Source organism: Carettochelys insculpta, chromosome 7 (assembly GCF_033958435.1).
Source record: "Carettochelys insculpta isolate YL-2023 chromosome 7, ASM3395843v1, whole genome shotgun sequence".
Taxonomy (NCBI): Eukaryota; Metazoa; Chordata; order Testudines; family Carettochelyidae; genus Carettochelys; species Carettochelys insculpta.
Window position 1 is genome coordinate 24,147,578 of NC_134143.1, and position 12,812 is coordinate 24,160,389.

Genomic DNA, 12,812 nt, shown 5'->3' on the forward strand with positions numbered 1-12,812 from the left:
ATGCCAGGTCCCACTGAAGTGAGTTGCAGAAGGTGAGAGTGAGTAATGCATAAGGGGAGACACCTGAACCAAAAAGGAGAAAAGCAGAGGTGGCCTGTTGGTAACTGTGGCAAGCTTAACTGTTAGTAAATGCATGCAGCTTGGCTGCTGGAGATATAATTCAGAGTTCAAAGAAAGTCCAGGCGCTGTTGCAGAAAGGACATCCCATATTTAAACCAACACTTGCTCTTGGACAAGCCAGCGATGAAGAGTTGATGCAAGAAACAAACCAGCACTTGGCCAAAGGGAGTGGTTTGCACATTACTCATATTTGCCTACCTCAGAGTAGCAGTGAAGATGAGATTGTTGGTGAAATTTGAAGACTCATTGAAGATCTTACAGTTCACAGTGTTGTCCTTCACCTCTCTGAAAATGTATAGAGCAGCAAAGCATTAAATGCAGTAACACCAGAGAAGGACGTAGATGGGGTATCTATCAAATGCAAAGCTGGGACAGTTGGTGCACACAGATACTTACCACTGCTCAGTTTGTTCTGCTTCCGGTGCTTTTAGTAGATCTTGAAAAACTAGTTAGAACCCATAGATGGAAAAAAGGCGGAACTAGTGGGAGCTCATGGGCCTCCAGAAACCTCTTTGCAGTGCCACCTTCAGAAAAAAGTACCATGATTATAAGCTGCCAGTGGAAAACGTAGCAACTTCAGAGCAAGTTTCATCAGGATGATAAGATATTGGTAGGCAGTACCAAGCCTAAAGAGATCCCAGTCAGTTGGATGAGGCTGAAAAAAACAACCACTGTCAATTGTTTTCCTGACTTTTTGTCAGGGGAATACAGTGATGGTCAAGATTTAAAGCAGAAGAAACAGGCAGCATTAGAGACTTCGGGTCCTCTGATAATAGCCATGTGGATGCAGAACATGGTGAAAACTAGAGAGAGATGGCTCCAGTCACAGCAGTACAAGGAAACTTTGAAACTTCAGCCCTCCTCCCCAGTGCCCACTGCTATTGAGATTTCCAGAAGACAGTGTCCAAAAGTTGTCAATGTACTTGCCAAGGAGATAGGATTGCTTGTAGGCAAAACTGAAATCAAAGTTTCTTTGTCCCTGCGGGAAAGGTTAAAGGGTCAGCCAACTGGAAAATATGTTCTAGTCACTGGGGCAACACCAACACCCCTTAAAGATGGGAAAAGAACAGTCACAATTGGTTTAGCTCAAGCTCTAACTGCACATCTGAACGTGAATTATTTTGCATGCTTGAGTCAACCTTTACAAGGACCTTCTTTCTGGAGCTGGAGAAAATCCATTTCTCCAGTTGGCAGCACAATAATTAACACATTACCATAGTGAGAAACATTCATATCCTCCTCCTTGGGTTTAATACGCTATTTTAAGATTTAAATTAGAAATGAATGCCTGGGTTTTAGTGTATTATTTGGTTGGTTCATTCCCCTGAACACAGGGGAAATCCACTCCCTGTTCTCTATTATACAAAATTTCCATAAGAAGCGAGATCTTTCCATTGACTCTCTACATCTCCATCACCAGTGATGTCAGTGACTTGCCATGCGATATCACACACCCATTGGTCTATTATCTCCCTCACTCTTGTACTTCAGAGGTTGAAGCTATAGTTACTTAATTAGAACCACAGCTATTAACAAGGTTATATTCAAATTATAACAGTTGCCCACATACCACCTGGGATGAAAGTACTACAGATATAGGTCATTAAGGACAGTTTTTGCCTTCATATTTTCATCTGTTCAAGTGCTATGCACATATGGTACTGTTAATTAAGTAGGTCAGAAGACAGCTCTGCCTCCTACAGCAGTACTGTAACATCAGAAGCACTCCATCTGGCCACAGTGCAGTGCTGTTATGGGAAGTAGATGAAGAAATGGCTCTTCCTCATTCAGAGAAGTCAGATTTGCTCACTTTAGTGACAGAAATAATCATTTCATAGATCTAAAAATAACCCCGTTAATGTTTTTTTAGTTGTTTGTGGAACAAAGCTATTGGAGGCAACAGGGTGGGTGACCAGGAGTATGTCCCAGCTCATCCATCGATAGCAGAAAAAATTGGTAACTAACTTTCACTTATAAAGCCAAATTCTGGTCTCAGTTATACTTGCTTCAAACTATTCTCCACAACAAGGCTACCCAAGCATAATGGAGACCCGTATTTGGTCTGCAGAATGTTAATTACCTTTGATAGTTCAGCAAGCACTTATCTTCCTTCTCAGATGCCGGGTTGACTTTCCAGGCATTGCTTCTAAAAAATATCTTTCTTCCACTTTACTTTTTTTAATTCTAGTCGTTGTATTCACTGTTCAAGTCTCTGAAGGGCATATTTTCAAAAGTACATTCTCATTAACATGCATGATCACTTTTGTGAATACGAGTGTGCTCACAGGGATCTGCACACTAAAGCCGAGGGTATACTGAAGCACGTCCCTAATTTACCACCTGCACATTAGGAAATTGGCAATAAATACATAAAGCATAATCCCATTCTTTCTGTGATTTTTCAGCATGGAACCACATTTCACGCTTCCAGGAGCAGCGTCCTTAAGGGTGTCATCCAAAAGCTGCCACATAAATATCACAACTTGTGCCAGAAAAGACACATGTGGCATGAATACTATTGACAGAAGCTGGCACCAGTGCACAATTGCTTGCCAGATTTGATTCCATAATTCAAAGAGAAAATTTTCTATGTTCCGTTTACAGTTTCTTGATCTATCCACTCACCATTTGAATTTTATCCCCATCTTTCCTTTGAGCATTCCCCAGTTACTTTAGCCAGCTTCTGAGAACTCTATTATAGTTTTGCTTGGCTCGTGAAAGCTATAGGCATGAATGGGTTTCTATTACAACCCATTTGCCCCTTGAGCATAAATTTAGAAAAACATATCCTATTAAGATGAAAGGTTTTACGTTTTGTGTCTTCCCATAGTAATATTTCATCATATTTTGATTATATATATATTTTGAAGAAAATCCATTGTCATTTTGGTAAGTGTTTGAATATACTACTCCTGCCATAAAAAAATTACTAAATCTGATTAAGATAAGTGCGATCCTACCCCCCCACTCTACCCACAACCCCAAAACATCTAAATCAACCTCAAGAAAATAAGAGAAAGAGATCAGCAGGGGTGGAGGTTAGCCTGAAGTTTAGCAATTAACTTCCAGGGTCCCCAACAGAAAATAGTCTCTGAACAAAGAATAATGTCAACTCCATTCAGCATGACATCCGTTTTGAGAATATAAATGCAGAAATACTGCCCTTCTCAGGGAGTTTCAGGTAATTGAGCCTCCCCTTCGAAAATTGTCTTGGCTTTCAAAACCCTTTCCCAAATTTTGCATAAAACATGAGTTCAGGCAGGTCACTATGGTGAAGGTATCAGAAGAGCTGCATACCCTCAGTGGTTACTAGAGGACTGAATGTGGATGTGGAGCAGATTGACAACTAGAAAGGGACAGCTAAGTAGATATATTTGCAATATTGCTATTTACTCAGTGCAATCCTACTGATTTAATAAGTGACAGTTCTGCTGTTTAAGGGAGCTGAATTCGTGCACAGTGCTAATCTCTTTTGCCTCCTTAACTAAATTTTAGGGTGTGTCTGTGCTATGTTTGTTCAAAAAACTCATCTTAAACTGTAAGAGCTACAAGTACCAAATTGGTATGCAGCTTTCTCTTACCCTAACTTAAACCAAGGTCAGGCGTTGGTGTGCCTGGAACTTAGGAAGTGTGGGAAATTCCACTGCTTTCCATAACATAGAAAAGGAGGGGCACAGACAGGAGGGACAACATAGATCAGACTCACCACTGTGGTCAGCGATTTCAGGGAACAGGGATACTATGCAGTGACCGCTGGGGGCAGCTGCACCAAGGAAACAGTGGCGACATGGAGACAGGGCTTTCCCCTCTGCTGGCTCCAGACAGGTCAATTTCCCCTCTACCCCTATTCTCACCCCAGCACTTGGCCACAGTGCTGCCAGAGAGAGCCTGGCTCCCCTCACCCCACCCTGTTCACACACATGCACATGATGACATCCCCCTGCAATTAACCCTGGAGATGCTGGGGCCAGGAACCCTGGCCCTGCCCACACACAAGCGCAGGCTGGGGCTGGAGAAAGCACACCCCCATGCTCCAGCCATGAGTTCAGGCAAAATTCCCAAGCAATGCCACTTAAAATTGATAGTATCTAATAAAGCTACAAAGAATTTTCACAGTGAAATGTTTTCTTGTAAAATTCACTAGCAACTAATGTTTTGCAGATCCACTAGCAACATGCTGAGGTTTACTTAGCAGGGTCCATTGCTAGTGCGATATTTGTGACCTTTATATTAGATATATATTATCTTTAAATGCCTTTAATAAGCCAGTTCATTAGCACTTGCTCTCTTTGAGGCAGGATGGTAATATTACATTTGTCCTTTTCAATGTGATTCAGAAACAAAATACTGCTTAGTTGCAGAAGTGGAGAGAGACACATGAGAATTCTGCAGCTTCTATGACTTCAAATCCACAACCATTCTGTGGCCATATAAGCTTCATAGTCAGCATCAATATTCTACACTATTTACTCAGGATTTTCAAGGTTTTCAGCAGGTGTCAGAACTCAGTGTCATTCCCTGAAAACATGGTTTTAACCCTCTCAGCTAAGTGAGGCTTTCCATCAGCTACAGCAGTTTTAGGACTTTGCATCTTCTGCAGGCTACAGCCACCAGAGTATGGATACACCACACATGCTAGAAAAGATACGGCATTCCAGAAACAGAGGGAAGTGTTTCATATTTAGTTGTCAGCAAATACATTATTTGACTTAGAGTAAAAAGAGAAATTAAACTAAACTGGACTGATGTAAAATACTTGAAAATATGAGAAAATTAGGTTGTGGTTACTATCCCATCTTTACCCAATTAACCCATAAACTTAAGCTGTGCACAACCTTTTGCAATGAGACCCAAATCAATCAAACCTCAGCAAACCTTGTCAGAGCTGGGTAAAATTTCAAACACCCCTCACCTTCCTACTCCCTCAAAAAGAAAGAAAAATCTCAGTTTCAGCTGAGTTTCCTCTGGTAGTTCTTGAGGTCACTGAAGATTGTAATTCAAAGCCCCATGAAGAGACTCCATGAGATCCACAAAAGTTAAGGAAATGTATGTGAACCAAAAAATTGCCAAGTGTCATGCAGTTCTAATGAACTTCACAAAAGCCCTTCCTGTTCGGTTTAAATCTCTAATGACTTCTTTTTGTTTTATTTCCCTGAGCTGTTTTTCATTTGAAAACAAAATAATAAAAACATTACTTGAATTTCTACATCAGAGGAGTAAATCAATTTTTCCATCGATGAAAAATGGTTCAGTTCAATCAAGAAAGAGCCGTTCTTGCCACATAAATACAAACTACGCTCCTAATACTGAGTCAAGCAAATGTCCATCGTTAAGAGCATCAGGAAATGGCAGAAGTATTTATTTCATACTCTTTGTGTCCAGGTGAATGTTTGTATGACAAAGGTCATAGTACTGGTGTCAGAGAAATGTATTGTTCCTCTGTTTCTTCTGGGAAATTATTCACTTTGCTTTGTACTTGTTAGTAAATTAATGATAAAAAGAAGTTTCCTGGATAATACAATTGAAGCAGTAGGTATAAAATAAAATAGTGTGACAAACAGTAATGCCTTTACAAGACCTGGTTATCATCTTGTCTACTCTAGATTTTTTTCCCTCTGAACATTGCTTCTATCACCAGAAAAAAAATGTGCTTATGCTGAACCATGAAAAAGGTGACCCAGCAGCTTCTCTGTGCCTCTGACCTCTGTCTTTCTCCTGTGTAAAGTGTTCTCCAGTAAACTGCATCTGTCCAAATTACATTGCAAACACTTTGAAATAAAGACCTTGGGCAGTATTTTTAATATAGCTACAGCCCCTTTTAATCAGTTTAGCAGTATAAATGGGATGTATTAATGGGGAAGCCATCCCCTAGAGCAAGTGAGTCTTCAGCCCTGTAGAACTGCTGGAGAAGGTTTACATTGCTCTCACAATGCACAAGGTACAATCAGGGATTTAAGGTGCTCTGTATGCCAGCTATTCTCAGCTACAAAATAGACCTAGAGGGCCATTGCAAGAATTGTTTGAGCAGGCCTTCAGCTGCTCTGTTTTAACCCATGTCTCCCATCACGGGTGAGGCTATGGAAGACACAAAAATAGATATAACTAGAGCAGGAGAAGTAGGGAGATTTTGGGTGCTGCCTTTGTCTGTATTTCTTAAACAATGTACCCCAGTACAAGTCTAGAACTCTCAGCTTGTGCATTTGCCTCCAATAATTATTCTAACTTCCACAAAAATTTTAAACAAAAAAGTTTCACAGAAAAGAGTAAAGATTCAGTAGGGGCAAATTACTCAATTTTTTGTACATAGGGAAATTCTCACCATATCTGCAGTGAAAGGCAACCATTATTAAGAAATAGTGTCTGCTAAATTTTCTGGATTTACATATAGTCCTCAGTGTAAATTGGCAGATTTGCTCAGGGTCAGGTGCTTTTATACTATATGCCAATCTGTTAAACCTACTTTCTAGAGGGAAGGTATGAGACCCCAAGTACAACTGAATGTTCTATGCTTCATTTTTTGCCATCAGCTGTGCACGTATGACCCCTCTGAAGTCAGTGATTGAGAGCTGGGTAAGGGAAACAAAGGTTGCATTCTGCTTTTGCAATACAACACACTGAAGTTTATACATCTGCAACATATCATAGAATAGCTAGTGATCAGTGGTCCCCAGACTCACACTTCTGCCTTCCAGAAGCTGTCCCCAAGATGCCAAGCTCAGGAATTTCACTCCATTCATTAAAATGTGCCTGTTAAAATCTACCTTTAAAACAAAATTCAGTTCTAGTTATTAACCATTCAATTTTTAAAAATGGAGGGAACTTACTGTTCATAGATGTGAAGGCATGATAGCCCAAGATGAAGGCACTCATAGTGCAAGCATATATCAGCCTAGAAAATTCACCTCAGTCCCAACTTACATTGGGAAAAGTAACTCAAATGGAATTCTGCTCTTGATCAAGTGCTCTGAACATGAACTAATCACAAAACTCCCTTTCCAACAAAAAGGACAAGTGCAAATATCACGGAGACATCTGCAGTCAAAGCACTGGCATCTTCCTGACTATGTCATAATTCGTGACTGAGTTTGCAGTGATGTACTTCTCACAAAAGCAATGATAATTACTGATGATTGTTGGACTAATCACTGCCTCATTCAATCCACAATGGAAATTAAGATCACTCCAAAAGTGGAGGCTACAAAAGAAGCAGGTCAGGCACAGGCTCAAGATCTGTAGGACCCCCACTAAACTTGACCACTTCCAAGCAGACTTAGAAGAAAAGCTGTCATAAGAGTTTCTAGAAGAAATAAAAGAATACTGGAGCCAGCTGACAGCAGTAAACATCAATGACTGTGAGAAAACCATATGCTACCAAACTAGAAACTACCACCAGGACACTCAGAATCACAGGCACTAACATCATATATGCCATCATGTGCTAACAATGCCCAGATGCTTTGTATGTTGGACAGACTTCTAACTCCCTTAGACAAAGAGTTAATGGGCACAAAATTGACATCAAAACACTCCAGATCCACAAACCAGTTAGTCAGCATTTTAATGGAATGGGGCATTCTGTCAATGACCTAAAGGTATGTGTGTTACTGCAAAAGAACTTTCGCACCGTTCTTCAAAGAGAAACGGCCGAGCTGGCTTTTATATTCAAATATGGCACATTAACACATGGTTTAAACCGGGACAGGAACTTTCTGAGTCACTATAGGGGCTCGTCTGCATACTTGGCTTAATCTAATTCTTGACCTCCCCCCCACACCCCTCCACTCTCTGATTTGCTCACCTTGATTATCTGTTTCTGATTTGTCCTCCTTGCTTACTGTTTTTGGTTCTCTGTGCCTTAAATATTGAGTCTGTTCTGGTCTGGCTATGGTCTGAAGAAGTGGGTCTGTCCCACGAAAGCTCACCTAATAAACTATTTTGCTAGTCTTTAAAGTGCTACTTGACCGCTTTTTGTTTTGTTTCTTCCAGTCAGCACGGAGCTCTTGAGGAAAAAAAGACTCTTTCCATACATGCACAGCATCTGGCACAAAAGGGGCTCCCTTCTCAGTTGAGATCTCTAAATACAAAGAAGTTGTCCTAATAAAAGCAAGAAGTAGCAGGAATTCTGATGGGAGTCACTGACCTTTTAAGAATCCATCTTAAGGTTGCATAAAGACAATTTTAGAAAAGGTAGCTGAAGTGCACAGGGAAAGCTTACTGCATGCTTTCTTGATCCTAACTAGTGCCATTAGTCTTCTGCTTTCATTCACGAGCATGAACTCATATACAAGACTGTGGACACTTTGAAGGAGAATGGTTGTTTAAATCTAACAACATAATACAAACAACTTTTGAAATGCATTTTCAAACAGTATGTGTGCATCTGTGTGTGTGTGCGCTAGAGAGAGAGAGAGAAAACAAGAGGTCTTCAAAAGACCTTTTAGAGTCCCTAGGGACCAGTGTCTCCTAACTGTGCATCTTGACCTCACCAACTTGCCTGCAGTACAATCCCCTGGGGCACATGTACCAATGAAGCCAAAGATGTCTAAGCTGTGTCTCCATGCATTTAATCATTAGCTCCCCCAATTACCAGTAGAAAGTCTGATGGACGCTAAGTCTGGGTCTCTAATCCGAACTGTGATTCACCCTGTACTGATGGCATCTCTGAGGAAAACATTCAGCAAACCACATCTCCCTTGCTACAACAATTTCCTAAACTTCACCTTCTTTCTCCTGGCTCAGTGCTCAACAGCAGCATACAACAGGGAGTATGAGAGAGAGGAAAGACAACAGTTTAGCTTAACAGGGCATATAGGGGACCAGATCCTGCCTTGCCTGCCTGTGATATTCTGGTTGTTCAGTGCACATTGAAAGCTGGTTTAACTGACCAGTTAAGGGTTCCCCTTGCATAAAGCAGAGGTGGAAAGTAACTAAGTAGAAATACTTACAATACTCATGTATAGTCTGCCGATATTTGTAATTTACTCTACTAACGTTTTGTTTTTTTTTAATGCTTCAACTTTTACTCAAGTCAATTTTTAAGAAAATATGGTACTTTTTAGTCCATTATCATGTCCAGGGCCACTTAGTTACTCGCTGCTTTCATTACTCCACTGACACTTGCACAAGCCAGCATTCTGGCTGGCTAAAGCACAGCCACATGCGCAAAGCAGTGATGATTTTTTTTTTTTTAATAACCAGTCAACAACCGCTATGACCCTACCAATGAAGAAGCCTTTTTAAAGCTGCATCAACATCTTTTCATTCAAAACCTAGTATCTTCACAGGAGTGGGGAGCCCAGATCCTCAATGGCTGGATCCAGTGTGCGGGGCAGAAGACGCAAGGCGGTGCACACTGCCGCTCACCCTCCCCTTGCCTGGGAGGGAAGCAGGGCTGCAAACTGCTCAGAGGCAGGTTTCCCAACTGCTCTTATGGGGCAGAGATTGACCAATAGGAGCAGCGGAGGGTGGGGAGCACAGAACCAGCTTCCCCCAGCCCAGCATGGACAACCCCTGCATCCCCATCTTTCTCCCACGTTCCCCCCTCCCGACACCTAGTTCTCCCAGATCTGGTCAGTTCCTGCACCCACCTCCTGCCCAGCTCTCCCACTCTAAGTCCACCCTGCATCCTCCCCTCAGCCAGACACCCCACCCCCAGCTCACTCCTGCACCATCATATTCTACCAGACATCCCACACTCAGCCCATTCCTGCACCTTCCTCCCAGCCAGGCGTCTACTCCCAGCCTGCTCCAGCAACCTCTCTCTCACCCAGACTAGGGATATAAAATCCCATATAATTGGCTAGTCGGTCAAATGCTAAGTTTAACTGGTTAAGTGATTAAAGTGGTGGAGAGGCAGCTGAGGTGTCCCTGCTCATGGTGTGATGGAGACTGGTGCTGCTCTGGTCCCTGCCTGTGCCATTTCTGTGGGTGGTTGGCACTCCAGTGTAGCCAGAGCAACCCCCATCCACAGCAGCTCAGCCTGTGAGTGCCCCTGGCCTGGCCAGAGTAGTCCACATCCACACTGGCCATAGGCATACTGACAGGAGGGGCACTCTAGCTGGGCCAGAGCAGTCCCCATCCTCGGCAGTCCTGGTTGCACTGTGGGTGGGGGGTGTTCCAGCCACACTGAAGCAGCCCCAGTCCTAGTGCACTGCCTGGTAATTTGTAATGTCTGTAATTTGACTCCTTTATGTAATTTGGTCACTCTTTGCTTTATAAAACAAGGCTGTGCACATATTTAAATTCCAGATTTGCAATATAAATGTGTAGTGTGTGTGTGTGTATACACATAGTATATAATACGTGTGTGGGTGCATGACTGGTTGACTAACTGTGCACAGAAAGTAGTTACTAATGGTTCAGTCATGCTGAAAGGGAAGAAGTGGAGTTCCATGGAGGTCAGTTTTGGGACCAATTCTATTCAATATCTTCATTAATGATTTAAATAGCCTAGAGAGAGTACATTTACCAGTTTTGCAGATGACATCAAGCTAGGAGGGGATACAATTGCCCAGGAGGACAGGGTCATAATTCACAATGATCTGGACAAACTGGAGAAATGGTCTGAGGCAAATAGGATGAAGTTCAATAAGGACAAATGCAAAGTACTCCACTTAGGGAGGAGCTACCAGATACACATGTACAAAATAGGAACTGTCTCCCTAAGATGGAGTACTGCAGAAAGGGATCTAGGATCATAGTGGACCACCAGCTAAATATTTGAGTCAAGAGTGTGACATTTTCAAAAAAAGCAAAGATGGTTCTGGGATGCATTAATGGGAATGCTGTGAACAGGACATGAGAAGTCATTCTTCTGCTCTACTCTGCACTGATTAGGCCTCGGAGTACTGTGTCTAGTTCTGAGCACCACATTTTAGGAAAGAGGTGGATAAACTGGAAAGAGCCCAGAGAAGAGCAATGGCAATGATTAAAGGTGTAGAAAATATGACTTATGGAGATAATTAAAACAACTGAGTTTGTTTAGCTTGGAAAAAAGAAGGCAGAGAGGGGACATAATAGCAGCTTTCAAGTACCTGAATGGTGTTACAAGGAGAGAGAGCATCTAATGGGTTTATTTCAAAATAGGATCTACCGTGTATAGACGCTCAATTTTGAAATAGTGCTCAGGTATTTCTAAATGTATTTTGTGTGTAGCAACCTTATTTTGAAATAAGCTCTTCTGGAACAGCTTATTTCAAAATAAGGCTGCTGTTTAAATATACCCTCATAATCAACTTCCACCTATGTTCACAAACTGGGAAAGCTCCTTGTGAAAGTTTTTTTCCCCCACAACAGCTAAAAATACCTCTTTATCTGGGTCTTCCATGAACACTGGGAGTCTTTCGTGAACGGGTGTCTCTGGACATCAGTTTTGTCTGGGAATAGGTCCTGAAAACAGGTCACGTAATAAGTTTTCTGTGTTCCTAACTGGCCAGGCCTATGTGGATTACAAAGGGTAACAAAAGCTACAAGAGCGAGAGAAGAAGAAGAAGAAGAAGAAGAAGAACCACCAAACAGAAGAAGAAGAAGAAAAGAACCAAATAGAAGTATGAACATGAAAAACACTATCAACCTCTTCTTGCATCTAATTTTAGCAGACAGAAATTTAGGTTTACCATTCTACTATTTTTAGTTCCATGTCCTAGTGAAATAAGTCACCTGGAATATCATTTAACCTTACTATATCATAGATATTACTAGTATAGTTGGTCATGGAAATGTTTCGTGACTCCATAATATGACTCAGTCAATGGTGTGAAGTCCTGCACCATCAGCACTCCCTGAGCCCAGAGAGTGTCTCTGTGCATCTGTTTTTCTGTGGCTACACAATAGGATTCACAGTCATCTTTTCATTGCCTTGACACCAAAATATTGCTGCCATCCCTGTACTGTCCTTCCAATATCTCCAGAATGAATACACAAGTGGATTTATACATTGTCAGACTCCGGGTTTATGGTATTGTCGGCAGGTGAGATATTATACATCTTTCAGAAAAGGCACCCAGTTTAGACAACCACCCTATTAACCACCAAGAAGAAAAAAGCTGTCTGTCCAGGAATTCCCTTACCACACTTTCCTTACCTCCTTTCCACATTAACTTTAGGTCTGTGTATTTGAATATTTTTAGTTTGCTCTCTCTCTGCTCAAAAAATGTCTCTTCTCTAGCTCCAGTTTTAAAATCTCAGTGTCAGTGTCCACTGCTCCCAGTTCAGGTTCCAAAAAAAACTAAAGAACCCATAGAAATCAAACCAACCTGTGCAACCTATACCTTGCTTAGACTCTCAGGCTGGGTTCCAAACAAGCAGCAATCTTCCTATTCCCATTCCAGGCCATGCAAACATACATCATCATAAAGGTATTAAGGCAGCATGGTAAAGCACTCAAAAGTCAGGAAACTGCAAGATTAAGGCTGCATGTGCAGTGTCATCTCTGTAAGGATATACATAATTTTTAATCACATAATTAAAACATCTTTTTCCAGCTGATACTATTGGCTCTTTTGTTTGGAATTCTGTTGGCTCTATCATGCCTTACAACCTTTCTGTCTTCCTGTAGACATCTTATTGCCTCCCCCTCCACCACCACTCATGTTGGACTAACGCAGAGTCGCAAAGTTAACAAAAAAATCAAATGTTAGATCATGTGAATCTGTCTCTCTAGCGAGAAAGCAAGCAAGAGTGAAAAAGTGCAG

At 41.6% G+C, this 12,812-nt stretch overlaps 1 pseudogene; it reads left to right on the forward strand.

The window, feature by feature from the left end:
• Positions 1 to 1,339, forward strand: LOC142015781 (monofunctional C1-tetrahydrofolate synthase, mitochondrial pseudogene; annotated as a pseudogene).
• Positions 1,340 to 12,812: the final 11,473 nt, after the last annotated feature.